General features: G+C 39.9%; 1 pseudogene; it reads left to right on the top strand.

The window, feature by feature from the left end:
* The first annotated feature begins 937 nt into the window (after positions 1-937).
* The window catches only part of LOC103592307, a 110,765-nt pseudogene continuing 99,303 nt past the window's right edge, over positions 938-12,399 (top strand).

The raw sequence follows: 12,399 nt of genomic DNA, 5'->3' as shown, positions 1-12,399 counted from the left end.
ATATGTGAACTGCTGGTTTACCATTCTATAAACAATATTAAATTTAAAGTTTTTAGTACTTTAATGTGTAACCCATATGGGTTCATAATCAACCACATACCAAATTCCTCAACGAAGCAAATTTTTGGAAAGATATCTGGATTAGTTTGAATTCCCCCAGAAGCTAACCCAGAGGTAAGGATTCCAGTGTAGCTAGTTTATTTGGGAAGTAAATCAGAAAAGGGGCATCGGGAAGTGAGAAAGAAAAGAGTAGGCATCTAATAAAAGGTATATTACCAAAAAATACTCTATCATCATGGGCAAAAGAAGCTTAATGCTGTGGTGAAAGTCTGACATCCAGTGCCAAACAGCCTCTGAGCTATCTCACCTTAGGGTTGAGAAAGTTCGGGCATTTATACAACTCCCATCAGTCACTACTTGAGAGCTGCTGAAGGAGAGATGGGTGTTAATTTTCTGGAACTTCTGGCCTGCCCTGAGTGTGGGGTAGGGCAGTCAGTCCCTAGAGCCCAAAATTCCCTCAGGCAAGAGATTCAGATGTTGGCAGTTAAAAGCGGTGCAGAGCGCTCTACAGAAGCAAGTCGGAGGGAATGTGACAGTGAAAAACTGCAAGTGGTGGGCAGAACAACACAGAAGTCGGGAGCAGCATCTGCAAGAGTCAGAAACCCTTGGTCCAAGTCATGACACCCACCCTAAACAATAGCTCCCTTGGCTAGGTGACTGAACTTCTCTAAAGCTTCTTTTTCCTCTCTGTAGAACTGCAATAGCACCTGCCTCCAATGTAAATAAAGCTTTGGTACAGGGGGCTGGCCGCAGCTCTGACAGGTGGGCAGTCGCCACTGTAACCACCTCCAGCCCACGGTGCCAAGTGCAGGCAGCGATGCATGGCCCTGAGCATGGCGTAGCCTCCTCCCAGATTTGCTTGAAGATTCTCTTCATGGAAGCGATTTCCCCCAGCAGGCGTGTCTAGCAGGGCAGCCGGGGTGCTCCTCTTCCCTGACAGGAGTAGCTCATATCAGAGGAGGCCCCAGCACCAAGAAGAAAATGAAAACACTAGCATTAAAAAGGAGAGGAGCTCCATCTCTTACCCTGATAAAGCCCTACAAAAGCGGCCGAGTACCAGGGAAAGTCCTGCCAGTGTTGACACATGTGCATTTCTGTCATCATTTACGTGCTCCAGGAGGACTCTGCTGATTGATGGCGGGGTAGAACTCAGAAAAGGCCTGCAGAGGCAGGAGCAGCATCTTTTCCTATTCAATGATCTGTTTCTTGTGGCCCAAATCAAACATAACAATGACTTTAAGATAAAAAGTAAAATTAGATTAACTGGTATGTAGGCAGCAAGCCGTGTGGATGAAGTGGGAGAAGGTAACAGCAGAGCCACGAAATCCTCTGTCTTGGGCTGGCCCACAGTGAACTTTGTGGCCACGTCAGTCCTCCAGAACCAAAGACAAATGGCCTTTTCTCCTCCAGGTCTAAAACTACAACCCTAACAAATTCAGACACAGTGAATGAAGTTATCAACATGTCATTACCAATGCTAGGGATAACTGGCTCTGAGAGAGATTACCAGTTATGGGTCAATTCTGGCAGAGAAGTGGCACCATACCCACTCGCTGGGCATGAATATCCCTGTGCAATTAAAAGGAGTCATCTTCAAGACACTGCACAGCTGACACCAAGATAAAAGGACTCCACCACCCTTTTCAACCTCCAAGAGCCCTTCATCATGGAACAGCTGCCAGTTCATCCTGAAGCCCAGCCATCTGGCTATGGCCCAGCAACTGAGTGATTCAGGTCAGAAGACATTCAAAAGGAGACCGATCATAAACTGGGCCTTCCAGCAAGGTTCTAGCACTCATCTGGACCACTTGCCCATATTGCCAACATCTCCTATGCCAGGACAGCTCTTTGGAGTTTCTCTGCCAAATATTTGTGAGAACAATAATCTGCCCAATCCTTTCTGGGATATCCTTTTCCTTCTTAATCATAAAGGACCCTTCACAAAAAGCATCTTCAGGCAATTGGCCAATGTGAAATCCTGCAGAGAACTAAAAGAGAAACTGAATTGTGGAGTCGAAGTACACGTAGACAGTGAATCTATTTTTGTGATAGCATCTTTCTTAAAGGATTTTCTGCAAAGTATTCCAGGAGTTATTTTTTCATCAGATTTCTATGATCACTGGGTCTGTGTAATGATCAGGGAAATGATGGAGAGAAAATAAATATAATTCGAAGGCTATTAGACCAGCTTCCAAGAACCAATGTTGTTCTCCTAAGGTGTCCTTTTTATGATCACTGGGTCTGTGTAATGATCAGGGAAATGATGGAGAGAAAATAAATACAATTCGAAGGCTATTAGACCAGCTTCCAAGAACCAATGTTGTTCTCCTAAGGTGTCCTTTTTGGGGTATTACAGAACATTAAGCAACAGTCCTCATCCCGTCAGATGACTGCATTTAATTTAGCCGTGTGTATCGCTCCAAGCATTCTTTGGCATCCTACTTCCTTCAGCCCTGAACTAGAAAACGAGTTTACAAAAAAGGTTTCCCTGCTTATGCAATTTCTCATTCAATATTAGGATATTTGGAGAAGAAATCACTTCCCTTTTGGGAGAGGTTTCAGTGAGATGTGACTCTAGAGAGAATGCCTCAGATACCTCTTGCTTCTAACTGAATGACTCCTCCTGTGACAGCCTGAAAATGAGCTAAATGAGGACATCAATTCTCCATGTAGTGACTTGGTAGAGAAACTTGCTCAGGGTAGCAGAAGCATGGACTCTGTCTTAACCCTCAGTGACTATGACATCGACCAGTCTGAGGTGGAAGGCCTTTTAACCCTGACTGACTTTGACTTAGACCATTCTAAAGACTAAAGCTTTCAAAGGAAATGGCCTCTTGAATCCAAGGCAGTGAGCATTTCAGTAATGTACAGAAAGGTTGTTCCACTACAGGACTACACCAGGCCCCATCTGCGTGTGCACTCCCAGCTACCTGCCCTCAGCTGAACAGATACTCCAAAAACCTTGAGGTGACACCAGCACAGCTCAGAGTCCAGCACAGACTATCTAGATTCAAAGCTTTCCTATCTTGAGTTTTATCAGAAAAAGCTACGTGAGTCCATCTGTGATGCGATTCTCTCTCAAAAAGATGAGGACTACCTGAAGCAGAATCAACCCCTACAGGAAGGGGGTAAGACATGTTTTAAACAGAGTTTATTCACAGGCACTGATGTCAGCAAGAAAAATGCCACCAATCAAAACATTAAGAAGAAAATCTTGTCTGATCCCTAAGTCCAAGCCAGTGTCTATTTCTGTGGCATCTTATGGTCATATGTCCTCACAGGATCATTCCAGGAACCATCCCTTTTGATGCAGATACATCTGGATACTCCCTGCCGCACACAGCAGATGCCCTCAAGAATTCAAGGATATACCGACGCTGCTCAGAACCCAACGTAGATGACCAGCACTGAAAACTGACCTATCTCAGTGGGATTTTTTAAAAGAAACAACAAATCCACCTGGGAAGCTGGCTTCTTGCAGGGAGAGGAGGATTATCTCAAATGGCATAAGTCTTTGCAAATGGAGAGGCAAAAGCTTATTAATCAGAGTTTGGTCATGGGACTGAGGTGGGCAAAAGAGTGCCACAAACCGAAACACTGAGGTTTTACCCCCAAGATTAAGCCTTTGCCCAAGGACTAGCTATTCCAGCTTATTCTCCCCATCTGGCTCATCACTGGGCTCTCAGGATAGTGCTTTTTCTCAGATTTCTGAACACTCCATGTTTACACCCACTGAAAGTTCCTCTCCAATAGATTGCACTTTTCAGGCTTGAATAAAACAAGGAGACCTTTCTTCTGACTTTAGCAGTTCCAGCCACATTTCTGATATGCCTAGTCCCTCATCAGGACAGGCCAGCAGCTGCCTGGTGTATACAAAAAAGGACGGCGTAGAGCGGCAGTCACAAATGCATTCTGTCACGCTTTACTCCAGCGCATGGTTGAGAAATGGTGTAGCCAGTTTGAAAAACCAGTCCCTCAAAAAGAAAGCAAAGGTAGCCAGTCCAGAGGAAAAGCAAATACGTTTTCTAAAAGGACCTTTGGAGCCACCTCCACATGCTTCTGATGTTCCAGAAGCCAACTCACTGCAAGAGAGACAGAAAGACATGCCAATGAGGGCAGCTGAAGGACTTGGCACTGTGTAGACAATCCACTGGCATAGTTCTTCTCTCTCCCAGGACTTAGATATGGCAGCTCTCCATTCAGCCTAGTAGAAGGCAGACCGAAACTGTATGAAGTCCCACGACGAAATCGAGCACGGGGGTGGGTCTCTTCTGGTGCTCTGCCTGGTAAAGAACCTTGGCCAGCTCTCAGGCTGTGGAGGATGTGGCCAGCCCAAACTCAGAACCTATAGTGGTCTGTCATGGTGGGTACAGACACTTAACCCAAGACATTTAATCACAATGAGGATCTGACGTCTACAAGGACAAAAACTGGGCTAATAATAACATAAAGATAATTATTATGACCCCTTTGTACAAGATACCTGGAATAGGTAACATAAGGATAATCATTGCTAATACTTAGGATGACAAAAGAAATCTCTTTATTGAGACTACTTGACAAAAATTTTATGCTAAAAAATTTTATCACCTAAGTGTTTGTGAGGCCTTTTCTTATCAATGCATGGGATTGGTCCTGTCATGTGGTTTTAGAGATACTTGCAGAGGACTAGAGAAAGCATCTCTATAGAGGAAGCATGCCTTATGTGAACTGTCTGTGGGATTAGTGTCCCGAGAAGACCAGGATATAAATGAAATACAGGGGACTGGAGACAGAGAGAGGAAGGGTATGTATGTATATGTATATGTATATGTGTGTGTTGCTTTGGTTTTCCTAGTTTATTATCTCTGTCTCATTTTGAATAGTTTTTATTACTATCTTTTCAAGTTCACTAATAATTTCTTCTGCAATGTTTAATGTCACTAATCCCACCCGTTTTATTTTTCATCTCCAAAATTTTAATTCTATCTCTACAAGTTTGTTTTGGAGACTATATGTAAAATCTTTTTACATCTTTACTTAATATGATCGATCTTTCCTCCTACTCCTTAAACACATGGAGCGCCTTCTCTTCATCTCAGTGAGACTGCTAACTCTGCCTACTTTTTCCCTCTCTGAAGCTCAACCTGGAAACTCACCCCAAATAGTAAACTGGGAAATTTATTATAACATGCGAAATATATCATGACACATTAGCTGAAAATATGTGAACTGCTGGTTTACCATTCTATAAACAATATTAAATTTAAAGTTTTTAGTACTTCAATGTATAACCCATGTGGGTTCATAATCAACCACATACCATATGTTATTTAGTAAATATGTATTTTTGTACTTGCAGAAACTGCTGCTAACTTTTAAAGTTGTTTGGTTTTCAAAGCACTGATAATGGATATGTATGAAGTCCATGCTGTTTGTTAAATAAAATGTTATTCTGCAGAGATAACAATCCTCCCCCCCAAAATAAAAAATAAGCAAATAAAGCTGTGGTGCATTACCTGGCACAATCATTGCTTGGTGAATATCAGTCATCATTGGAGTAATTTCTATTATTACTATATTTAAAACTGTGAAATCTGTACAACACATGATATTTATACTAGGTGATCAGGGTACAATCAATATGGGAAGTACCTTACTAAAGGAGTTTTATTCTGGGTCCCAATTCAAATATTATAAAACATGTAATACAACAATTTTCACCTCATAGAAAGAATGTATTATTTTGTTTTTAATAGCTGAAACATTTTACCAAAAAAGTTGAATCAGCATAATCCACCTACAGTTAAACAAGCTTAAATAAGATATGGAAAGGCAAACTATAAGTAGAAATTAAAACTTATTTTTTGCACACAAGAAAAAGAATAACTTCTTAGGGGAAAACATGACTAAGTCAAAACACACTGAAGGGTAAGAAAAATCGGACAAAATAATAAAATTTAACAAAACCTGGATAAATTTAGAGATACGGTTCTCAACCCAGGATGACTTTTTCCCCCAGGGGACATTTGGCAATGTCAGGAGACATTTCTAATTGTCACAACTGAAGGGAAGAGGTGCTACTAGGACCTAGTAAGTAAAGACCAGAGATGCTGCTAAACAACCTACAATGCACAGAGCATCCCTCTACAACTGAAGTTGTGCCTTGATTAAGTAACCCTGATTTTATAGTCTGTTATAATGCCATAAACCACAAGGGTCTCTAAACAATAAAATGCCTTCCATTGAGCAAGGATTTTGTTGTTGCTTTTGTTTTGTTTTGTTTTGTTCTCTTAAAAAAATTATCTTTTTATTTTTGTGGGGTACAATGTGTTGTTTCAATATATGCATATACTGCAAAATGATTCACTTAGGATAGATAGCATAGTTTTGTACTTACAAGTTTTTTCAAAAACATGCTTAAATAGAGTATAATTTTTAAACATTAAAGAAAAATAGTCCTTAGAGTGTGGTGTTGATAACACCAAGTTTAAGGGTTCGGACCCCCACACTGGCCACCTGCAAAAAAAAAAAGTCTTTCTATGAAAGATGTGCACATCAAGAACTTTGAATGCTGAGTAGCTATTCCTACTATAAATTTGCTGTGTTTCAACCTGCCAGATGAAAACAATTTCAACAAGCCATCAACAAAGCCAGATAATTAAAATGGCGGTGTAGACATGACCTTGGTTAATTCACCCTGACTTGTAATGGCTGATATGATGATGGAGAGAAACCCAGGGAAGCTAAGGTCAGAACTGTAGCACATGGGGCTAAAATACTCATTTTCAAATTATTTTAAGCAAATGCTGGTTTACAACAACAACATATATTGCCTTTTTGTTTTCATTAGTAAGCCCTCTGGGAACTTTGACACAAATACAAGCTAAACCTGATTACTTGGTTTACAGAACACAGAGAACATTATCAAAGAGCTAATGACAATGTCTATTCAGTTAGAACTCCTAGCAACCTGCTGACTTTTAATCAAGTTTTAAAGGCACAAGAACAAAGCAAAAATTGAGAAGGAATGCTTTCACCCCTAACTATTGGAAGGTAAAGAGGCATATCAACAATTGTTCAAATAACATCAGAACTGAGATTAAGATGCGTAAGCAGAAAAGCAAACACATTTTCAGCAAGGCTATTTTTTTTCTAACCAACAAATTCTACAAAACTCAACAAGCAACTGTGATCCAAATTCATTTTTTCTACTAAAATTGCTTTGTTGCAGCACAGCTGTAGCAAGATTAAAGAGCTCAAACACATTTTCTTCTCTAAATAAGCTGAATAAGATGAGATCCAAGGGTCTCAGCACTCTGAGTGACACTAACAGTGTGGTCAGTAACGATGATAAGTGCGTACATACAAGATGCTACAGGAGTAGCATTGGTGGAGCTTGGATCAAAACCCAGGGAGTCTGGCTCCAGACAACATCTAGCTCAACACTACACTACACTGTTTCCCATAGATTCAGATTGAGAAAGAAGAGGCCCTCTGGGAAAAAAACAAAATTAAGATGGTGGTACAGGAAAAAGGAGGAATAGATTCTAAGCAGGCAAAATCAGCAGCTGTCCATGAGGCCTGAATGATTTATTTACATGTAAAATGTGGAGAAAAGTCTTCCAGGCAAAGGGACAGCACTGTATAATAAATTGTGTCTGTCTAACAATAGCATTGGGGCTGCTTTTCACCGACAGTCAGATAGACTGCTAGCACCAGAACCCCAAAACTATCAGAAGTCACCACTCACCATAAGTACTGGTCACTTAATATTGTATTCCTCCACTGGGTGATGTGTCTTGGCATATGAAAGATCAAAGGAACTGTTGGACCCTGTGATGATGAATTGTTCAAGGCACCCAGAAAGAAAACAAAACCAGAACCAAAAACCACCAGGAAGTCAGCTCACAATTGAAACTGCCTTTGCTTTATGCCCACAACAAACCCCTTTGTCTTTCATCCAAGAATGCAATGAACTCCCCAGGTAGTCTGTGTTCCTCCAAAAAGCTGAACGGTACAGTCTTTTCATAAACTCAAATAATTCAACTGTAATGTTGAAATATTACAGATTAATCCCAGAGAACACACTGTATTTTGCTATATTCACATCAGATTTGTAAATCAAAGTCTTAAGTCGGTATGTGTGACTAAGACTGGCAAAGACGGGGTGCAGAATGAATTTCTCAGAAAGAGAAAGATACTCGCTGCCTGGAACTGTAATTAGTAAAGCTTTTAATTAACTGGCACTCTAAAAATAGAGGAAATCAGATATAATAGATATCCTTTGACAGTAATAAAATCACAGCTCATTAATTAATGTAACAAGACCAGCCCCACCCCATTGATTTCCTGCAATTTCATCAGAATCTTTTTTCAAGAAAAAAAAAAAATACAGGTAAACATTTCCAGTTCTACATCTGCCTCTTCCATCAGACTGGGACTGCTTGAAGGGAGGAATTGTCTCACACATCTTTGTATTCTCCAGAATGTCCCTGACATAGATCCATTCATGTGAAACAAGAAGAACGGGAAGGGCAAGGGCAAAGTCAAGAGGAAAGGTGAGGAGACAAGCAAAGGGAAGACATAACCCAGCAAGTGTTAGGACTGCACCTGCCACGCCAGCCACTACAGTTTTTATGCAATCACTCGGCGAACGTTTGCAGAGTTGCTCCCCAGCGGATGGTGAATTCTGTGACTGATCTGCAGTACAGTCTCCTTTGATATTTCTTAGTTGGCCCGCAATGTCACTTTTGATCATTTTTTCAATTCACCATCTTTTCATCAGCCAAAGCAGAACTGGCCTACTCTTATTCTCTTATTTTGGCACAGACTTCTCCGTGAGTAATTCCTTTGCTTTTGTTTTTGTTTTTTTTCCCTTGAGGTCAATGCAAAAAATTTCCCTTGTTTCTTCCTCCCTGCAGGACTCTTATCCCTCTCTGAGCCTTTTTTGAGTGCAGGCAGGTTTCAGCAATATCACCAGCCAGCCCAGTGAGGGCCCTAGGATAAAAGGGCTATCTGCCTAAGCTCCTCAATTTATTATAGGCTTCAGAAATGAAAGAGTAAACCAATTCTTAGTCAGCAAAGTTGCATTACAGAGAAAAACTAAATAAAACCATCAAATGGATTACATAAAAGCCTTGAAACCAAAATTAAAGAAAATGGGGAAACAAGGTACTTAATCAATTAGAATGAGCCCAACGTTCTCTTTACAGTCAGAAACAAACCAATTAAACAAACAGCAACTAACAAGCAAGTATTCATTGCCTGATATTTATATAGCAAATGATGCGGTCATTCATTCTGATGTCCCAGTTTAAAATCTCTGACTTACTTCTTCAAATGCATTGAATTAGAATCATTAATTTTCTTAACTGTGTCAACTCATTCAAGGTCATTTTATGCCATTGAATCAGAAAGTAGCTTTGTACTTTCACTAACATTTGTACTTCTGCCAGTTATGATATTTAAAAGGGAAAGGTGGCATTTGGGTATCTACTAATACATCTAAACTATTCAGTGCTGACTGACATAATGGAATGATATAAACAGAATCTGTTTCCATTTTAATGCAAAGACAACATTTCTGATGGCTTTTTTATATACTCTACATCTCACACCATGTAATCCAAATTCAAACAAGAATGGCACAGTTAATGCCACTGCATTCTCCTGATTAATAAATATCTCTCCAGAAACTTACATGAGAAAGCAAAGTTTTTAGATTTGGCTGTTACCATTTAAGAGCCCGTAGGCATGTGCGATGAAAAATGTATTTTTACAAATTATTTATTTGGATTATATCTAAATAGATGAAAAGTATGTATTTGTGTGTCTTTGTATCACATTAAGGCATCTTACTTCATGAATTGTTTCCTGAGTATGTCGAGAGAGAGAGAGAGAGAGAGAGAGAGAGAAAGGGAGAGAGAACTAATAAACATTAGCCTCTAAAAATTCCTAAGTTACTTCCCAGAAGCAGCTTTTACACTGGGAGAATCTGGTTACTATTACAACATTAGTTCAATTAAATGTACAGAATTTGAGGACATGCTCTGGTGACCATTTTTTACAATAACAGGTAATTTGGTCCTTTTCATACATCATGAAAAATACAATGCACAGATTATTAATAAGGACTACTCAGTACTTTAAGAAATGTATTTGCCTTTAGAAATTTAATAGAGAAGATTTTATGAAAAAATAAAGTTGTTTATAACCAAAAATATTGAAAATCATGCTATGCTAGCTATGCATTAATTCACTCATATATGCATTCATTCATCACTTATTTACTGAACATATTCTATATGCCAGCACCTTACATAAACAAAATTAAGGAGGCATGGCCCTTTTCTTCCTTATTTCTTCCCTCTGTTCTTGTTTTCAACGAGCATGCACACAGCATCTTCTATCACAAAACACAGTAGCGGCGTAATGGAGTAAGAGGTGTAGTGGAGATGATGGGAAGACACACATTCCTTACTGTCACTGATTTCACAAATAGCCAGTGGAAAGCTATATAAACAGCTTTTATATTAGAGGATGAGCAAGGCTTACAGAAAGGTGCTATTAAAACAAAGATCTGTAATGCAGTAGAGGAAGAAATTTATCTGTCCAAGAATGGAACATTTAACTTGACATGAAAAAGACCAGAGAGTTTTCAGTAGCAAAGAACATTCCATCCAGACTACATTTGCAAAGGCTTGGAAGTGTGAGAGAATGCACATGTTCTGGGGGTGATTTTTGTTGAGTGATATCCTAACCAGTGCCTTTTCCACCAGACTTTCTTTTTTGCCCTGGCACTATCCTCCTTCTAGGCCCTGAGCTGTGATACTGCCATTGAACCAGGGGTGTACAGAAACAGAGAACATAGGTGCCCAATTCTTGGTTTTTCAGCACCAAAGCATGAAAGTCCAGTTGAAATACAAGTACTGCAAGGCTCACTCAGTTCCCTCATTCAGTCTCTGCACAAACGTCCTCTTACCCAGCCTTATTTTCCTTCTTAGCATTCACTACCTTCTGAGAGTATTTCTTTCTTTATTTTCTGTCTCCCCTCACTCCATCTAGAACAAAATCTCCACGAGAGTAGTGTACTTGCCTTTCTAATATCTTCATAGCATGCATTCATTCATTTATTCATTCAATTGACTAAAATTAAATGAACTCCAGCTACATGAATAATGCTGTCCTACATGCTACAAATATAAAAATGAATGAGATAGAATCCCTTTTCCAAACAGTTTACCATTCACAGAAGTGGGTATTTTGGTTGTCTCTTTCTTTGTAACAAGCTACTCCAAAACTTAGGGGCTTGACACAATTTTTCATTATTGTTACATTTCATGGTTCCACTAGTCAAGAATTAGGACAGACCATAGCAAGGATAAGCTAGTGTCTCTGCTCCATAAAGTCTGGAGCCTGAACTAAAATGGCTTGAACAGCTGTGGGCTAGAACAGCTGTGGGCTAGAACAGCCAGGGGCTGCCTGGGCAACTTTCTCTCTCTCCTATAGCCTTTTCTCATGTCTAGTTTGAGCTTCCTCACAGAAGGGTGGCCTCAGGGTACTCGGACTTCTTACACACTGCTTGGAGCTCCTAGAGATCAGAGTGGAACGTGCTGGTCCTTTAAAGGCAAGACCCAGAACGTCCCTTCCAACACTCTGTTACACTCTATTTGTCACAGTAGTCACGGGCAAGTTCAGAGTGGAGGAAAGAGGAAATAGAACCCACCTTTCAAGGTGAAAAGTATGAAAGAATTTGCAGCATTTTTAATCCACTGCAGTGGGTTAAACCTGTCCCCAAATAACTGTGACATGAGATAAAATGAAAAGTGATAGGAAAGGAGCAATACTGTCCTCAAAAGCAGGACTTCAGTGCCTCACAGATATGATTTTGAGTCCTGATTCTGCTGCATACCAGGCGTGTAACAATGGGGAAATTACTTAGCCACTCTGAATTTTTGTTTCCTCATCTGTCAAAGAGAGATAATCATTATACCAACTTCATAGGGCTGTTTTAAGAATTAAATGAGATTTCACTCATGCATGTGCATTCACACACACATGCATTTTGGACATGCATCCACACGTGCACACACGCACACACGCACACAGAGCACACATTTGGCAGATATCGGAAGATGTAAAAAGTTAATCTCAGCTGCTATTTTCAAGATGTACAAACAAAGTAAATTTGACTTTTTTCTACTTCTCAATGGTTTTATACTTCATATTTTCAAACATGTGCTTCTGGGTAATCACATCTAAAAAGATGATTGGTAACAATGGAAATTTTTGTTGAGCAAAAACATGAAACTCAGTTACCAGTAGTTCAAGAAGGAGAGGTTGAGAAGTTGAATAGAA

The sequence above is a fragment of the Galeopterus variegatus genome, unplaced genomic scaffold (assembly GCF_000696425.1).
Source record: "Galeopterus variegatus unplaced genomic scaffold, G_variegatus-3.0.2 Scaffold1122, whole genome shotgun sequence".
NCBI lineage: Eukaryota > Metazoa > Chordata > Mammalia > Dermoptera > Cynocephalidae > Galeopterus > Galeopterus variegatus.
The sequence above is the reverse complement of the archived record's forward strand: the minus strand, read 5'-3'. Positions and strand labels throughout refer to the sequence as shown.